We start from the raw sequence: 18,132 nt of genomic DNA on the forward strand, positions 1-18,132 counted from the left end.
GTTGCACATTTGGGCGCAGGAGTTGTACATTTGGGTGCAGGGGTTGTACATTTGGGTGCAGGAGTTGTACATTTGGGTGCAGGAGTTGTACATTTGGGTGCAGGAGTTGTACATTTGGGTGCAGGGGTTGTATATTTGGGTGCAGGAGTTGTACATTTGGGTGCAGGAGTTGTACATTTGGGTGCAGGAGTTGTACATTTGGGTGCAGGGGTTGTATATTTGGGTGCAGGAGTTCTACATTTGGGTGCAGGGGTTGTATATTTGGGTGCAGGAGTTGCACATTTGGGTGCAGGAGTTGTACATTTGGGCGCAGGAGTTGTACATTTGGGCGCAGGAGTTGTACATTTGGGCGCAGGAGTTGTACATTTGGGTGCAGGAGTTGTACATTTGGGTGCAGGAGTTGTACATTTGGGTGCAGGGGTTGTATATTTGGGTGCAGGAGTTCTACATTTGGGTGCAGGGGTTGTATATTTGGGTGCAGGAGTTGCACATTTGGGCGCAGGAGTTGTACATTTGGGCGCAGGAGTTGTACATTTGGGCGCAGGAGTTGTACATTTGGGCGCAGGAGTTGTACATTTGGGTGCAGGAGTTGTACATTTGGGCGCAGGAGTTGTACATTTGGGCGCAGGAGTTGCACAGGGGGCACATCACACATTTCCAGACAAAATAGTGCAGGATGCCTGACTATTTCCTTTGTGAACATTTTTGGCAGCATGCTGGAAGCCGGACAGACCCCGTAGTCAGTTAGGTCAGTCTGACGCTGCTTGAGTCCAGCATGTGCTGAATACAGCTCTGTCAGTATTTTTGTTGTCTGGCAGCAATAATGGAAGCAAACAATGAGAATTATACTGAAGAGTAAAAGCAGGTGTGAATGTGGCCTTAGGAAACTTAAAATTGCTTCAATATTTGGTTCTCAGAATGCCGTTTCCTCAGGTTTCCAACACTGGATTTTTCTGCATATTCCACAAGTAATAATGACACTTTTTCTAGTATATTATATGTTTTATTCAAGACTACAAAAACAATAAAATAGAAAAGTGTAAAAGGAGTCGCTCTTGCATCTAGAAGGTTCTGGCTGCAGTTGTTCTCATATCAAAGCCCCAGCTGTGCATCACCAACAACAGGGGGCGCCACACAGCAGTGAGACCCCCTTACACAGAAGCACTGGTATACAGACATAATTATACCGCCAACCTGTACTGTATACATAAATAGTACCACCATACACCGTATATACAGATAATGCCACCAGATACTGACTGCACAGAAAGTGCTAAATATATACATAACATCTCTATATGATATTTCTATATACTGTACATATTACCGTACACTGAATATATAATAAATAATCAGACTATAATCCAGGTATTTTATACATACCATGGCTACATACTATATACACAGATAATGCTGTCATTTACTGTACAGTATGTGTAACTAATACTCATATATATATATATATACGGCATATACTTCTGTCACATTTATATAAGTAATGCTATAATACTGCTATACTTTGTAGTAATTTTTGCTGCTTGAAAAAGGCCCTTGTACATGCCAAAACATGTTGCTATAGGGAATTTTATATATATGAGTTAATAAACCTATAATGCTAATTAGCATAGTGGTAACTTGTTCCGGACATCCACCGAACGCGGAGAGATTTTTTTCTATATTTGAAACATATTTTCTATATTTTGTAGTAAAGCCGTTCTGAGAATGTAAATCCGCGAGTCAGAAAATCAGCGCTGTTAGTGTTAAATGTTAAATGCAGGCCAAAAAGACAATTCCCTAAAATGTAGTAACACTCTGATATCAGTATCACATGATATGGAGAGCAGTAATAAACATGTATATACTAATATCATTATACTGTACTCTACAATATAAAAGCCAACACTAATGAAGCAATGCTGTAAACTGCAGTATGAATGTGATGTAAGTACTGCGGGATGTACAGCAGTCATCACTCTGCAGCCGGGTTATCACTTATCTGCACCAAGGCTGAAGCCAATGCGTGTGATCACAGCCAAACACGTGTAACACCGATCACTTCATATAAATGCCGTGTTACATTGTATCTTCTTGATCTACATTGTATCTTGTCTTATTTATCCCATAAGGTGCCATTACTACACAATGTACCAATATCCAATTACTATATGGTACATCATGTGATCCTGCCCCCAAATCAGCACATTCCTGTCCCTATAATCTCATATCACCCCTAAATATCTCATAGTCAGAGTTCCACTGGGTTCCCACAGCGGTCATCCTATATTATCCCCATTACTTTATACTTCCATACTCCAGCACAAGTCATTTCCCTCATAGAGTCTCCTACCTGAAAGGCACTTGGCAGTTTTTGGACAGTGATCAGGGAGGCAGGCGATGAGTCTTTGTGCTAAGATTATTGCTGGGCCGCAGTCTCTTAAGACATCATCACATTCCAACTGTCATCACCTAGGCAACAGAATAAAAGCAAGCATCTGATTGGTTGCCTCTAACTGTCATTGTTAAGTGACGTGAAAGCAAGCAGGCGTCTGATTGGTTCATTCTGTCACTGATGTAAAAAACAAGAAACAAGCATCTGAACATTTGAAGGTTCCAAGTGGGACACTACATATGGAAGATGGAAAGATGCATCACATAATATAGTGCTGAAACACTTTATATCTATGAACCCTTTTCTACAAAACACAGAAAATTCTTATACTTTTCTCTTATTTTTAGGGTAAAACAGGGGCATCATTTGTATCATCTCATTGTTACTCTGCTCATCTGCCCCAATCTGCTTCTAATAAAGATCGCACTGTGATAAATATTATCTAAAAAGTGCAGCATTGTAAGTTTTTCCAAAGAAAATGACCAAGTGACTTTCATGAGAACTTTTTTTGGGTTTTTGCAATACTTTTTTTACCTCCACTTTTCCAGAGCCGGATACTTTATGCTTTTTGCTGACATAGGCGTGTTTTCTGCTGGACGAGTTATATTGCGTAATGACACCATTTAAAGTGCTGAAAAACTTGAAATGGTGAAATGGAAATAATGCCAATGCGCCATTGTTTGAGGTTTTTACAGCGTCTACTTGGCCGTAAAAATGACATAATCACTTTATTCTGCATGTCACTATTATGGCGATCATGCTGAATCTGGGATGTGATGACCACTGAGAATCAGCTTGTAAAGCCGCAACGGCATGTACCACGTGGACTACTTGTGTGCGGACACATAATGACAGGACCGCTCCTCTCATTATAAGCCGATGCCTATGCAGTCCACAGGATACAGCTGTGGCTCTCCAAGCGGATAAAGGGGGAACACAGAGGAAGTATAATAGTTATATCTCCGCATTCAGCGTATCGGCTCCTACAAGACCAGAACTTTATGGGGCTCATAGGAGCGGACAGATTCCCTTTTATCTGGGCTAAGGAGGGGGACAGAACACACAGAGCATCGCAGGTTGCTGAATATGGTGGGGGTTGGGTAACTGTAAGTTGGTCTTAGCACCCATGTTAACACCTTTTAGGGTTTGGTGCTTCAATAAAAGGGGTTTGCATCCTAGTGTGATCAGGCTTCATTCCTACTCCTCTGGTCACATATTTGGAGGAGGGATTAGACAAAAGGATAATGATGGGACTTTACCTCAATGTAACCTGTCAAAATAATTGTATTAAAGGGGCATCCCAGAGACTTACTGCTTCTTCAAGATTTCACCCTCCCAATGGATGGGAGAAAACTGAGAAATCTGTGGGGGTTCGACAACTAGAACCCCCACGATCCTAAGAACGGAGGTGTGGTAGGTCTCCAGGTGAACGGAGTAGAAGTCATACATGGAACCCTGCTGCTTCATTAACTTCAATGAGAGTGAGAGAGATGACCTAGTTCTGGGACAGCATGGTGCACCCTGCATTTCCCAATAGACTACATGAGTCCATAGCTGTGAACACCGGGACCTGGCTGTGCTCTAGGCAACAATATCAAGTGTAAACTTCACTAAGTAGCATTTACATTTATCAATTGTGTCTAGTTTATGGCATCACAACGGATGATAAATGACAGTTCTATAGTTGATTTTCTCCTTTGATAACACTGACCAATTTAATACAAATGCTCAGAAGCAAAAAATCCTGACACTAATTAGTGAGTGTAAATGTCCCTCTAATGGGGGTATTCAGGGCCAGTGCCTAGGGCAGCATGAGCTGGAAATACAACCCTCAAAAAACTTTGTTGCAGACCAAGTACACCCCCATTCATGGTAACAATATTTCTTAATGGCTGTGGCAGGATGATGCATCCTACTAAACTTCATGGATTGTTCAGTAGTGGTTCGAGGAACGTAACGAAGAGTTCAGGCTATTGTATTCATCTCCAAATTCGTCATATATGTCTGATCAAGTATCTGTGAGATGTGGAGGAATAGTACGTTTGACCCACAGAGGGCGCTCCTCACCACTTACAAGACAGATCTGCTATGAATGTATTCTTGATGCCAGATAGCACAGGACACCTTAGGACTTTGTGTGAAGTCCATGTCTCCATCAGTCAGAGCTGTTTTGGTGACATGAGAGGAACCTACACAATATTAGGCAAGTGTGTGTTTCTATATACTATATATACAAACAATGCCAGTCATTGACCAACACAGGTGGTTGGGGTTCCAGCTGCAGGCAGTTATTGCATTGTGGGGTCTCAGTCTAAATGAGTGGGATTTATTAGGCAGCAAGAAACAGTCAGGTCTTGAAGTTAACGTTGGAAGAAGGAAAATGGTCAAGTGCAAGGATCCGAATTACTTTGGCAAAGGCGAAATTGTTATAAAAAAACACATGTAAACTCCAGCACCGTACATAAAAATGTAGAACTTTATTAAAGACTCATAAAACAAAGGGGAACGTGTACAAATAAAAAACACTAATGTGAATCATCTCTAGAGGAGCCTCAGTCTTAGCATACTCAACACTGGACTGACACGTCATTTATAGAAGTGGACATGATGTGTCCAAAAGCAGAAACTCTCAGTAGGCATAGACACACTATTACAGAAATGTGATTGATAAAGTACTATATGGGATGCAGAGGATGCAGTTGCACCCGGGCGAGGGAGCCTTAAGCGGCCCATAAGGCCACTTTTCCCCATATAAAGAGTCCAGTACTATGAATAAAGCATTATAGCATGGGGGCTAAAAACTTCAAGCTACTCCTCTGTTTGTAGCGCAATGCTCTGCAGTATGATTAAGAGCGGTTGCTGACGACAACGATCAGCAAATACACAGGCTGCACTTGGTAAGGGCATGTTGTGGGTCAAGCCTTACTGCCATTTCCTGTGCCACCCCCGTCAGGCATAAAGCCTCGTCCATAAGCATTCCCCACCCTGAAAGAACTTAATCTACCTATTCCCCTATCTGGAAGAATTGAACCTACCTCAAAAAATGTCAGCAGCAGTGACCAATTTGTCTTTAGTAGACTGCTGTCTCCCCCTTGTGGGTTGAATAAATAAGTTGTTCCATCTTGTTCAGCCTACGTTGATGATGATGATTCTTATCATCATTATGCTTATTATTGCTATTAATCTTAACCCGGGGCAGGCAATAAACCCCATGAGGTTACAACCAATTTTCCTCATTTTAGAGGAAAATTTCTTCCCTGACTCCAAATGTGGCAATCAAAATAAATCCTTTGTAATCATCTTCTGAACCATCCTGCGTAGGTGGTGAAGGGTGCTGGATAGAGATGAGCGAACGTACTCGTTACGAGTACTTACGCACCCGAGCACCGCCATTTTCGAGTACAGCGGTACTCGCGCGTAAAGATTCGGGGGGCGCCGTGGCGGCACGGGGGGTAGCAGTGGGGAGTGGGGGGGAGAGGGAGAGAGAGGGCTCCCCCCTGTTCCCCGCTGCTACCCCCCGCACCGCCGCGCCTCTCCCCGCCCCCCGGCGCCCCCCGAATCTTTACGCCCGAGTACTGAAGTACTCGAAAATGGCGGTACTCTGGTGCGTAAGTACTCATTACGAGTACGTTCGCTCATCTCTAGTGCTGGATCATTCTGTGGCTTTTGCCTGTGTCAAAACATTCTTTTCACAGAGCATCTGCATTTGGCTGAATGCTGTACCATTGCAAGCAAAACCAGAGACAAAATAAATCAACTATGCTCCATATTGCTTGCTGCTTTGTTTCCCAAGTTATAAGCATTGGTCAGACAGAACAGCATTGTGTTTTTTAGTTAGAGTGTATCCTGGGACTTTGTGGTCCAGATATTGTTCATGCTAGGCCATTTCAACCAACCTGTGTGGCCCATATTCACTTCTGGTTGTTGAGCGGCAGGCCCCAAATGATGCTTTAGAGGAGGCAGCAGCTGACAACAATGAAGCAGCAAATACACAGGCTGCGTATGGCAAGGTCATGGTGTGGGCTAAGCCTTCCTGCCATTTTTTGCGCCACCTGTCAAGCATGAAGCCTTGCTCATAAGCATTCCCCATCCTGGAGGAACGTAACCTATGCCTTCCCCTATCTGGAAGAACTGAACCTACCTCGAAAAATGTTAGCAGCAGGGACCAATTAGACTTTTGTAGGCTGCCGTCTCCCCTTTTGTGGGCTGAATAAAAAAGTTGTTCGGTCAAACAGACAAATGATCTGGTTCCTGCAGCTTCTCGAGGGAGATAGAGGAGGTCCTGTCTGCCCACTACCAGCTCCAGTGGAGACTGACTGAGAAAGGCAGCTGAGCACTGGTAGTCCTTGTTGCGGGCTGCGCGTGTCACCATAGAGCCTTAATAACATCACAAGGCAGCTTCAACTGCCAGACAGTGAGGCTGAAGAGGCCTTTGCCAAACTAAAACAGATGTTTGCCAGTGCTGCTATTCTTCATCACCTATACACCTCTCGACCCTTTCATCTGGAGGGTCACACTTCTGCTCTGGGGGAAAGGAGCACTTCTGTACCAAAAGAATTCCAAAGGAAAGAACAATATCTGTGGTTTCTTCTCCAAATTGTTTACCTCTACTGTTACAAAATACCCCATTGTAGATCGTGAGTTACTATAAATTAAACTCACATTGGAAGAGTGGAGGCACCTACAGGAGGGATCTGCTCATCCCTTTCACATTTACACTGAGCATAAGAATTTAACTACAAGCTGCCCAGCGTTGCCAGGCCCATTGGTCACTGTTTTTAGCCAGGTTCAACTTCTTTCTACATTTCCATCTAGTTTAGTAATGAATAGTGATGAACAGAAGCTAGGTAGCAACTCGGTGTCATGGTCCAGTGAAATTTGAAGTGTCAGTTATCATAAACCTGGCACTGTATGTGTTGCACACACATCTAGGCAAGTACAGCATACGCCATTCCTATTTCATAAGCTGTTGTTCCCCTCTGGTGGACTCCAAAAGGTAGCTGTTAAAAAGACCGAGTCATATTGTGCGATTCATTGGTTATTTCTAAAGATGGAAAACTGCATGTGGCATAATGAAGCTTCTTAACTACCATGGGTGATAACATCACAATGGGACCCCAAATGCCATGTAGCAGCGGGGTAAAAGATTTCGGGATTCATGGTGGCTCTACCGCCTCTTTTCCCAAGAGGCGGACGTATAACCCAGCTCAGCCACTAGCAGGGAAGATAAGATGTAGTGGGTTTGCTTACCACAGATTAGTCCTAGATTGTCGTTGTGATGCCAGTGTCCCTAGATAAATGACAAGTCACTCGTAATGAATAAATTAATCCACAAACAAAATGGTTTTCAAAACCGGGGACATGCGGTTTCCTTTTACTCATGGTTCAACTTTGATTTTTCAATACAGGCAAAATTACTTGAAGTTTTCAACACGGTAACAGATGCTTCTGCACAGATTTGAGCTTTACATTTCCTGACACACTTGAAAACACATAAAGTTCTTTTCCCCAAGGCACAAATATCCTCAGTTGCTGTTATCTGATGGACACTCTCTTGGGACAACCAGTCTTTTGTACACGTCCTTCCAAACGATCTTACAACTGATGCTAGCTGTAGCGGTTTCTTAGCGTATTCTCTCTAGGTGTGGTTCAGTGAGTGAGTGTGTGGCATTCACACACCTACAACATCTCCTAGGAAGCATCACCTGCACTCCATTCCCCAGGGGGAACAAGCCTCCTAGCGGAAGAGACATGAGCGTGGCTGAGCCCCGGCAGGAGCATCAGCCCGTCTCTCCTGCGCACACCTCCTTCATGACCACCAACTAACTAACTCTTCTCTCCAAAGCTCCCCCCAATCATCAAACTACCAATCACATCAGACCTGAAAGTCATCTCTTGGCTCTTTGGTTCAGCTAGTGTTCATGCTATGTACCTGAACGACAGATATCATCCAGCCTAATCAATCCCTCTTTTTCTTTTTCTTGTTGTCTGCTCTTCCCCTCTCCCCTCCTTCCTGCAGTCCCACTTACCTTGTCCTAAATGTTGTCTCCCCTATTGTAAAAATGTATCCTCAACCCAAGACGCTTTCTTGCTTCAAGTGTCTCTTTTGGTCTACTTTCATGATACCCGAGTATAATACATCAATTGGAGAAGTTATTCCATTCACCTTTCTTCTTGGCTTTTTTTCTATTTTCATAAACATTACATACTGGAATGCTGGAATGTTTTCTTCATATTCTGTATTCGCTTATGTGATTGGTAATCAACATTAAAATTCTATGCTAACTAGAGATGAGTGAACGTACTCGTCCGAGCTTGATACTTGTTCGAGATGCTCGTTACTAGAGGAGAGTACCACGCGATGTTCGAGTTACTTTCACTTTCATCTCTGAGACGTTAGCGCGCTTTTCTGGCCAATAGAAAGACAGGGAAGGCATTACAACTTCCCCCTGCGACGTTCAAGCCCTATACCACCCCCCTGCAGTGAGTGGCTGGCGAGATCAGGTGTCACCCGAGTATGTAAATCGGCCCCTCCCGCGGCTCGCCACAGATGCGTTCTGACAGAGATCAAGGACAGTGCTGCTGGTGCCGGAGCTGCTGTAGGCAGAGCGTTAGGAGTTATTTTAGGCTTCAAGAACCCCAACGGTCCTTCTTAGGGCCACATCTGACCGTGTGCAGTAGTGTGGAGGCTGCTTTTAGCAGTGTTGCACAATATTTTTTTTTTTGTATATCGGCCGTGCAGAGCATTGCGTCCGCAGTCTGTAGTCATTGTACAGAGTATAGGGCCAGCACTGGTGAGGCAGGGAAAGAGATATTCAGGCTATATACGCAGTGGGCTTTTTCCAAAAAATTGATCGCCGTCATCCCGCCAGAGGGAAACAGTATACATAATATTATATGCTGCCTACAGTATCTATCTGCTGAGCATCGCGATAATTTCTTCCCGAGTAACGAGCACCCGAGCATTTTGGTGCTCGCTCATCTCTAATGCTAACATAAGGCCTTTTTCACACAGCCATTAATCTTGCACAAATGAACTAATTCACTCTCCACCTATCATTCATGTACCACATGATGAGGCCCGTTTCACACGGGCTACAAAATCAGACAATTTTGTAGCGTTGCTACAATGCTACAGATCGCATGTATGAGAAGACCATGCTTTCTTATGGGTTCCTTCACACATGCGATGTTTTGTAGCGTGCAACAACCAGACACAAAAACCTCGCGGGTCCGGCGAAATGCTCATGACCATGAGGTTTTATAGCCCATGTTTCCCTATGGAGCCTTCCTCTCTGTTGCGTCGCATTGCACGAACATGCAGTTTTTGTACGGTGCGATGCAACTATGACAGTAGTAAATTCTACTGTCAAAGCCTAAATTAAGCACTAGCTACAGGGGGAAAAAAAACACATATATCACCCTTGAAGCTCTGTCCGACACTGCTGCAGCTTCCTCTTGGTTCCTAACACTGGGGATTTGAAAAACGACGCTTAGCCAATCACAGCCATTTATCGAGCGCTGGCTTCGATTATCTTAGCGTCAGCCAATCACAGCCACCACTTCCAGGAGGCGGGGATTTTTAAAATCCCCAGCCAGAAGAATGAAGAAGACGACTCCTGGGATCAAGAAGAAGCTGCAACGGAACCCAGGAAAAACGCTTCTAGGTGATGTATCCTTTTTTTTTTTTTTTCTGCAGCTACGGCTTAAACTTCAAGTCCCCCTTCCCTTGCCCCACCCCCTCGAAAATCCTCACATGTGGTGCTACAAAATCATCGTGATATTGTACTGACCAGCGATGATATCAGTGCGATGCCGTGTCGCCCGTGTGAAGGAGGCCTAACATACATGCGTTTTGTACGATGTTGCATTGCTACAAAATTGTGCGATTTTGTAGCCCGTGTGAAATAGGCCTGAGGCTTCCTTTACACGGGCGACACAATATGGATGTAAGAAAATGGCAGCGATATCGCATCTGTGGTCTATCGCTGCAGTTTCTCACAGTGATTTTGTGATGCTACAAAGTTCCTCAACTTTCTAGCAACACTTGCAAGGATTTTCGGGGGTGGGTCTTGAAATATAATCCCTACCCCCAAAATAAGTCCTAGCTGCAGAAAAAAAAATACATCACCTAGAAGTGCTGTCCGGTTCTGGACCCACTTCTCCCCGATACTGGTCTTCAGCATCTCTTCTGGCCAGGGTTTGGAAAATTCCCGTCTCCAGGAAGTGCTGCCTCTGATTGGCTGAGGATTATGACGCTCAGCCAATCACAGCCAGTGCTCGATGAACCAATCACAGGCATGCATTGGCTGTGAGTGATTTATCGAGCGTTGGCTCTGATTGGCTGAGCAGCAGCTCTCAGCCAATCAGAGGCAGTGCTTCCTGGAGGCGGGGATTTTCCATTCCCCAGCCGGAAGAGATACTGAAGACAACTGCCAGGGAATGGGTAGAAGACATACCGGAGCCGGACAGGGCTTCTAGGTGATGTATGTGGGTTTTAAAAAAATTGTTCTGCAGCCAGGGGTTAGTTTAGGGCTTTCACAGTAGGATTTCCTACTGTCAAAGTTGCTTCGCACCATTTTAAAAGCAAGAAAATTCCGAGAAACTACTTTGCACAGTGGTTCCACAGCTGCAATCCAACCTCAGCATCCAAAGGAGTTTCAATAGCCATTCACAAAGAGCTCCCTTTCCAAAGTATTAACCAACTCGCGGACTCAAAAGGACGCTACATTTTTGTAAAAGGGACCATTAATGGCTCTCATTACACTTTAGCAAATATCTACGTACCAAACACCAACCAAACTAAGTGGATAACAGATACGCTACTCACACTAAAATCTTTCGCAGTTGGACACATAATCCTGGGCGGAGATTTTAATATCACACTTAACCCTCTCCAAGACTCCTCTAGGGGTAGGTCCCAGGTCTCGCAGAGAGCTTTAAAAAGAGTACATCTGGCTTTGCAGGAGTTGAACCTGATCGACACTTGGCGACATACACTACCGTTCAAAAGTTTGGGGTCACATTGAAATGTCCTTATTTTTGAAGGAAAAGCACTGTACTTTTCAATGAAGATAACTTTAAACTAGTCCTAACTTTAAACAAATGCACTCTATACATTGCTAATGTGGTAAATGACTATTCTAGCTGCAAATGCCTGTTTTTTTGTGCAATATCTACAAAGGTGAATAGAGGCCCATTTCCAACTATCACTCCAGTGTTCTAATGGCACAATGTGTTTGCTCATTGGCTGAGAAGGCTAATTGATGATTAGAAAACCCTTGTGCAATCATGTTTACACATCTGAAAACAGTCTAGCTCGTTACAGAAGCTACAAAACTGACCTTCCTGTGAGCAGATTGAGTTTCTGGAGCATCACATTTGTGGGGTCAATTAAACGCTCAAAATGGCCAGAAAAAGAGAACTTTCATCTGAAACTCGACAGTCTATTCTTGTTCTTAGAAATGAAGGCTATTCCATGCGAGAAATTGCTAAGAAATTGAAGATTTCCTACAACGGTGTGTACTACTCCCTTCAGAGGACAGCACAAACAGGCTCTAACCAGAGTAGAAAAAGAAGTGGGAGGCCGCGTTGCACAACTAAGCAAGAAGATAAGCACATTAGAGTCTCTTGTTTGAGAAACAGACGCCTCACAGGTACCCAACTGGCATCTTCATTAAATAGTACCCGCAAAACACCAGTGTCAACATCTACAGTGAAGAGGCGGCTGTGGGATTTTGGGCTTCAGGGCAGAGTGGCAAAGAAAAAGCCATATCTGAGACTGGCCAATAAAAGAAAAATATTAAGATGGGCAAAAGACCACAGACATTGGACAGAGGAAGACTGGAAAAAAGTGTTGTGGACGGATGAATCCAAGTTTGAGGTGTTTGGATCACAAAGAAGAACGTTTGTGAGACGCAGAACAAATGAAAAGATGCTGGAAGAATGCCTGACGCCATCTGTTAAGCATGGTGGAGGTAATGTGATGGTCTGGGGTTGCTTTGGTGCTGGTAAGGTGGGAGATTTGTACAGGGTAAAAGGGATTCTGAATAAGGAAGGCTATCACTCCATTTTGCAACGCCATGCCATACCCAGTGGACAGCGCTTGATTGGAACCAATTTCATCCTACAACAGGACAATGACCCTAAACACACCTCCAAATTGTGCAAGAACTATTTACAGCAGAAGCAGGCAGCTGGTATTCTATCGGTAATGGAGTGGCCAGCGCAGTCACCAGATCTGAACCCCATTGAGCTGTTGTGGGAGCCAGAAGTGCCCATCCAACCAATCCAACTTGTGGGAGATGCTTCTAGAAGCGTGGGGTGCAATTTCACAAGCTTACCTCAACAAATGAACAGCTAGAATGTCAAAGGTGTGCAATGCTGTAATTGCTGCAAAAGGAGGATTCTTTGACGGAAGCAAAGTTTGATGTAAAAACAATGTTATTTCAAATACAAATCATTATTTCTAACCTTGTCAATGTCTTGACTCTATTTTCTATTCATTTCACAACGCATGGTGGTGATGAATAAGTGTGACTTTTCATGGAAAACACAAAATTGTTTGGGTGACCCCAAACTTTTGAACGGTAGTGTATTCACCCCACAGAAAAAGATTTCACATGTTATTCACAAGTTCACGACTCATATCAAAGACTTGATTATATTTTTATCCCTGCAAGATTGCTGAAAGCTATTCAGCACTCGCACATAGACAACATCACAATTTCCGATCATGCACCAATGCATACCAGCATAAATCTCCTCCCAAACAACCCGGGGGAATGGAGGTGGCACCTAAACAAAGCGATCCTAAGAGAGGAAGAGTACAAACAAGAGATAGTCAGGAATTTAACTGAATTTTTCGAAATAAACTCTAAAGATAACGCAAATACACCCATGATATGGGAAACACATAAAGCTTATGTAAGGGGCTTCTTCATTTCCCTGGGCTCAAAACTCAAGAAACAAAAACAAAAAAAAAATAGACGACATACTAGCACAAACTGCTGTTCTAGAGCAAAAAAGGAAACTCTCGGTAGTGAAAAAAACACAAAATGAAATCAACGCTCTAAGATACCAATTAAAGTCTCTACTCGACAAAAAATTTACTAAATCTACTACTAACTACAGACAAAAGATTTATGCCCATGGAGACAAAGGTGGAAAACTGATGACAGCCCTCATAAAAAAAGGCTAGAGAAAAGACCCACATCAAAGAGATTAAAAACGCCACAGGAAAAATAACCACCTCCTCCCGAGGCATTGCAGCAGAATTTCATTCTTACTACTCTAACCTATACAACCTAGATAAGGAACTTTCACAACCAGACAGAGAAGAGAAATACAAAAACATGGGTGCATTCTTAGAAAATCTCCTACTCCCCACAATCAACCCAGATGACGCTACGAACCTACTCGCTCCGGTGAGTAATGAGGAACTAGTAGAAATCATAAATAGCTTCCCCAACGGCAAGAGCCTAGGACCTGACGGTCTCACGACCAGTTATTACAAAACACTACTTCACACGATAGAACCCCACCTTAGATCGACTTTAAACGCAGTCATGAAAGGAACCCCTTTTCCCAAACAATCACAAGAAGCACACATTTCCCTTATACACAAAGAGGGCAAAGACCCATCCCAATGTATTAATTACAGACCAATTTCTCTACTAAATGTAGACTTAAAAATCTGGGCCAAACTAATTGCCAACCGCCTAAGTAGAATTATCCCCAAATTAATCTCAGACGAACAGACAGGGTTTGTCAAGGGTAGAGAAGGCAAAGACAACGCCGCAGTACTCCTACACGCTATACAACACGCTAAAAAGAAGAATATTCCACTCATATTCTTGGGAATCGATGCTGAAAAAGCATTCGACCGAGTTGATTGGAACTTCATGAGAGCAGTCCTTCATAAATTCAAATTCCCCACACAGCTTATAGATGCCATCTTCTCCCTATATACAATGCCATATGCAAGAATAAAAATAAACAACATACTATCCCAACCCTTCAATATAACAAATGGCACACGCCAAGGCTGCCCATTATCCCCGACACTTTTTATTCTCACTTTAGAAACGCTCCTTCAGGCAGTCAGACAAAACCCAGGGATCAAAGGGTTGGAAATCGGAGACGAACGTATACATTCTGCGGCATTTGCAGACGATGTGCTGTTTCTCATCACGAATCCCACACAAGGCCTTAACACCCTGAACAATCTCCTAGACTTCTACGGTAGATTCTCCAATCTTAAAGTAAATAAAAATAAATCAGTCATATTAAATATCTCTTTACCAACACACAGAGTAGCGGAAGTAAAGAAATCCTCCCCTTAATCCTGGGCAGACCAACACATCGACTATTTAGGCATTAAGATCACAAATAGCCTAACAAAACTCTATGAGAGCAACCTGGAACCCCTCCTAACAGAAATAACTTCTCTCCTGTCCTCATATAACCTTCCTATAATCTCTTGGTTTGGGAGGAAAAATTTAATTAAAACATACATTTTACCCAAGATCCTTTATAAACTGCAAATGCTACCAATTCATATTCCAAACTCATTCTTCAAGAAAATTAGCGCCTCACTCTCATGTTTCTTCTGGAAGTATACACGCCCAAGATTAGCTTACAAGCTGATGACTAAAAGGAGACATTATGGAGGAGTAGGTCTCCCGGATGTACACGAACACTACAAGGCAATCAACCTTAATAGATGGCTTGAACTAATGTTCCCACTACAAAACCACAAATTAAGGAAGATTGTACAAACAATTTATGTGAGTAACTTCCAGAGAGACATGTGGTTCCCTAGACCCAAAACCTACCGAGCCAAAGAGTTCAACTGCCTGCTGAGGGGCATCTGCGAGACCTGGGGCTCCCTTTCCTATGAACTAGCACCCCTCTCCTTCCCCAGGACACCACTAAGCCTGCTGCCATATACCATAAAAGTACCCAAGACCGGGATTCCAGAGAATCTCTGGAACATCTTCGAGGGGTTAACAATTCACGACCTACAATCTAACATCCACAAAGAACCTGATTCCATAATAAATATTTTAACACCCCAAAAGAAATTACAAGACCTACACATAGCACACATAGTAAACGTTTTCGCAAACTTCAAATTGGTACACCCTTCCTCAAGACCAACAACAGACTTTGAAAAACTAATGAACACTCAAAATAAACAACACAGGAAAATCTCAATCCTATCCAAAAACTACCCGACACCCAGAAACCTAGTTAAGCCAACTTATATCTCATCATGGGAAAAGGAGCTAGACACAAAAATCTCTGATGCGGAACTCAAAATAATATTTAAATCATCTTATGGGGTCTCCCAATGCGTCCGGCTACAAGAAAACCACTACAAACTATTATCCAGATGGTATAAAACCCCTGAATGGCTCTTTAATTATAAACTCTGAGACACAAATAGCTGCTGGCGTTGTCTAGAGGAATCAGGCTCCTACCTACACATTTGGTGGAATTGTAAGAAAATCAAACCTTTCTGGTCAGAAATCGGCAAACTAATTACAACAATCCTTAAAAAAACATTTCACCTTACCCCGGATGTAATAATCTTAAGCAGACCGAACAAATCATTCAACCCATAAAAAGACAAACTAATCTCCTTTATGATAGCAGCTGCAAAAGCATTAATCCCCCTCCACTGGAGGAGCCCTTTGCCCCCTTCAATAAAGATGTGGAAAACAAAGATGGACCAAATCCACCAATTCGAAGAGATCCTTAGCTGGTCGAACTTGACATACACCTCATTTCTGGAGACTTGGGCTCCTTGGACAAGCTATTGGGACAACCCCACAACAGACTCCAGACCATCCCAAGGAGATGATCCTGCCATGGAGGGAGAAAGCCATTAATTAACTCCTAGTTAACGGAGATGCACCAGCTCCCTCACACACATAACTTGACGCCGCACATACACAACCAGGGCGACCATGTGGAACAAAATAAAAGAGGGCTTAATTAATTAACCTTAATTAACCTGAATTAGTAAAACAAAAAAGACATTTGGCGACACGGTTATAGATAGCAGATCAAACATTATACCTAATGAAGAATTACAAAATACCTTGGTGACATTAAAAACCTACACTATTCTAATCCCCACAACCCCCCCCCCCCCATCCCCTCACTCTACACATCTTATTCATATCCCTACATCACATCCTCTCCCCACTCACACACAACTTCCACACACCAGGGTGATTGGACACAAGCCCTTCATGTTGGGAACAGGGGGGGTCCCCTGCTCTGCCCTGCCGTGTCACTCCGGCTCCCCCGCTTCGGACGAGTCCCGAGGAGGTGCAAATAAAACACTCTCTTAAGTGCCTGCTCCTCTGCTCTCCCCCGGCAGAGGATCAATGACACACCTACCTTATCTAGAGCAGTCTGGATCGGACTAGACTCCATACATTCCAGGAAAGAGAGAACAAGAGAACCCTGATAACGGGGCACTGGTAAAAGCACCGAGCTAAGAGAGGACACAGGCGCGGCTGATAGGAGACCAGGACTTCCACGAGGAAGCACACAGGTCCCCTCCAACGCTCAACAGCTCACCCCCCCCCCAACCCCTTTAACCTATTTACCAGGTTATCTCTATGTTAAGAAGTAATAAAGTTATGCAGCACATGAGGTGCTTGGTTGGTTTACAGAGGGGGTTCGCCCCCGCCCACCCCGATCCAGAAAATAAAGCCTCTAAGCACCCAAGCCTGGAGAGGGTGGGCGTGGGTGACCATATACTGAGCTGCTCGATTATTTACCTCTAACCAGCACCAAAGTTAGTTATTTAAATAACCTATTTGAAATGCATGTTATAAGCTGTTGACTAACAAAAGTTCTATTATATTGTCACTGCATATGTTAAAGACAAAAATTTAATAAAAAGTGAATTGATAAAAAAAAGTTGCTTCGCACCACACAAAACCGTGTTTTCATGTGATACAATGCAACAGGGGAAGGCTCCATATGGAAACATGGGCTACAAAACCTTGCAAGTCGCGAGCATATCGCAAAACCCACAAGGTTTTTGACTCCCAATGTCAAAAGTGACTTACAACCTGACTTTGTCGCCCATGTGAGCGAGGCCTAACTCGAAATATACCTTTCCCTGGAAAGTCATGTGCAGTGTACGGTTTTGTGATTTTATTTCCAATCCAGTTTTTTCCTTTTTACTTTTCAAAAGGAGCAAGAAAGGAATAAAATGCGATAAAAAAAAGAAGAGAGAGAGGTGTCTGGCCAGGCCGACCACGTAAAGAGGTGAACACACTTTCTAGGTGCTCTCCTTAGGCCTCTTTTACACAGGCTACAAAATCCCAAGATTTTGTAGCGATGCGACATCATTACAGAACACATGTATGTGAAGCCCATGGATTCCAATGGTTCTTTCAGGCTACAAACATCTCTCATGTGGATGAACCCATTGGAAACCATGGGCTTCACATACATGCATTTCATAGCGGTGTTGCATTGATACAAAATCTCGCTAATTTGTAGCCCATGTGAAAGAGGCCTTAAGGAGAAACAATACTCTTCCTGACCTACCTCATAGGTCTCTCAGTAGCCAAGCCAGAAAAGTACTGCACACTGATGAGGGGCAAAAAGACTAGAGATGAGCGAACGCGTTCGTCCGAGCTTGATATTCGTGCGAATATTAGGGTGTTCGGGATGTTCGTTATTCGTGACGAACACCATGCGGTGTTCTGGTT

Source organism: Eleutherodactylus coqui, chromosome 3, assembly GCF_035609145.1.
Source record: "Eleutherodactylus coqui strain aEleCoq1 chromosome 3, aEleCoq1.hap1, whole genome shotgun sequence".
Taxonomy (NCBI): domain Eukaryota; kingdom Metazoa; phylum Chordata; class Amphibia; order Anura; family Eleutherodactylidae; genus Eleutherodactylus; species Eleutherodactylus coqui.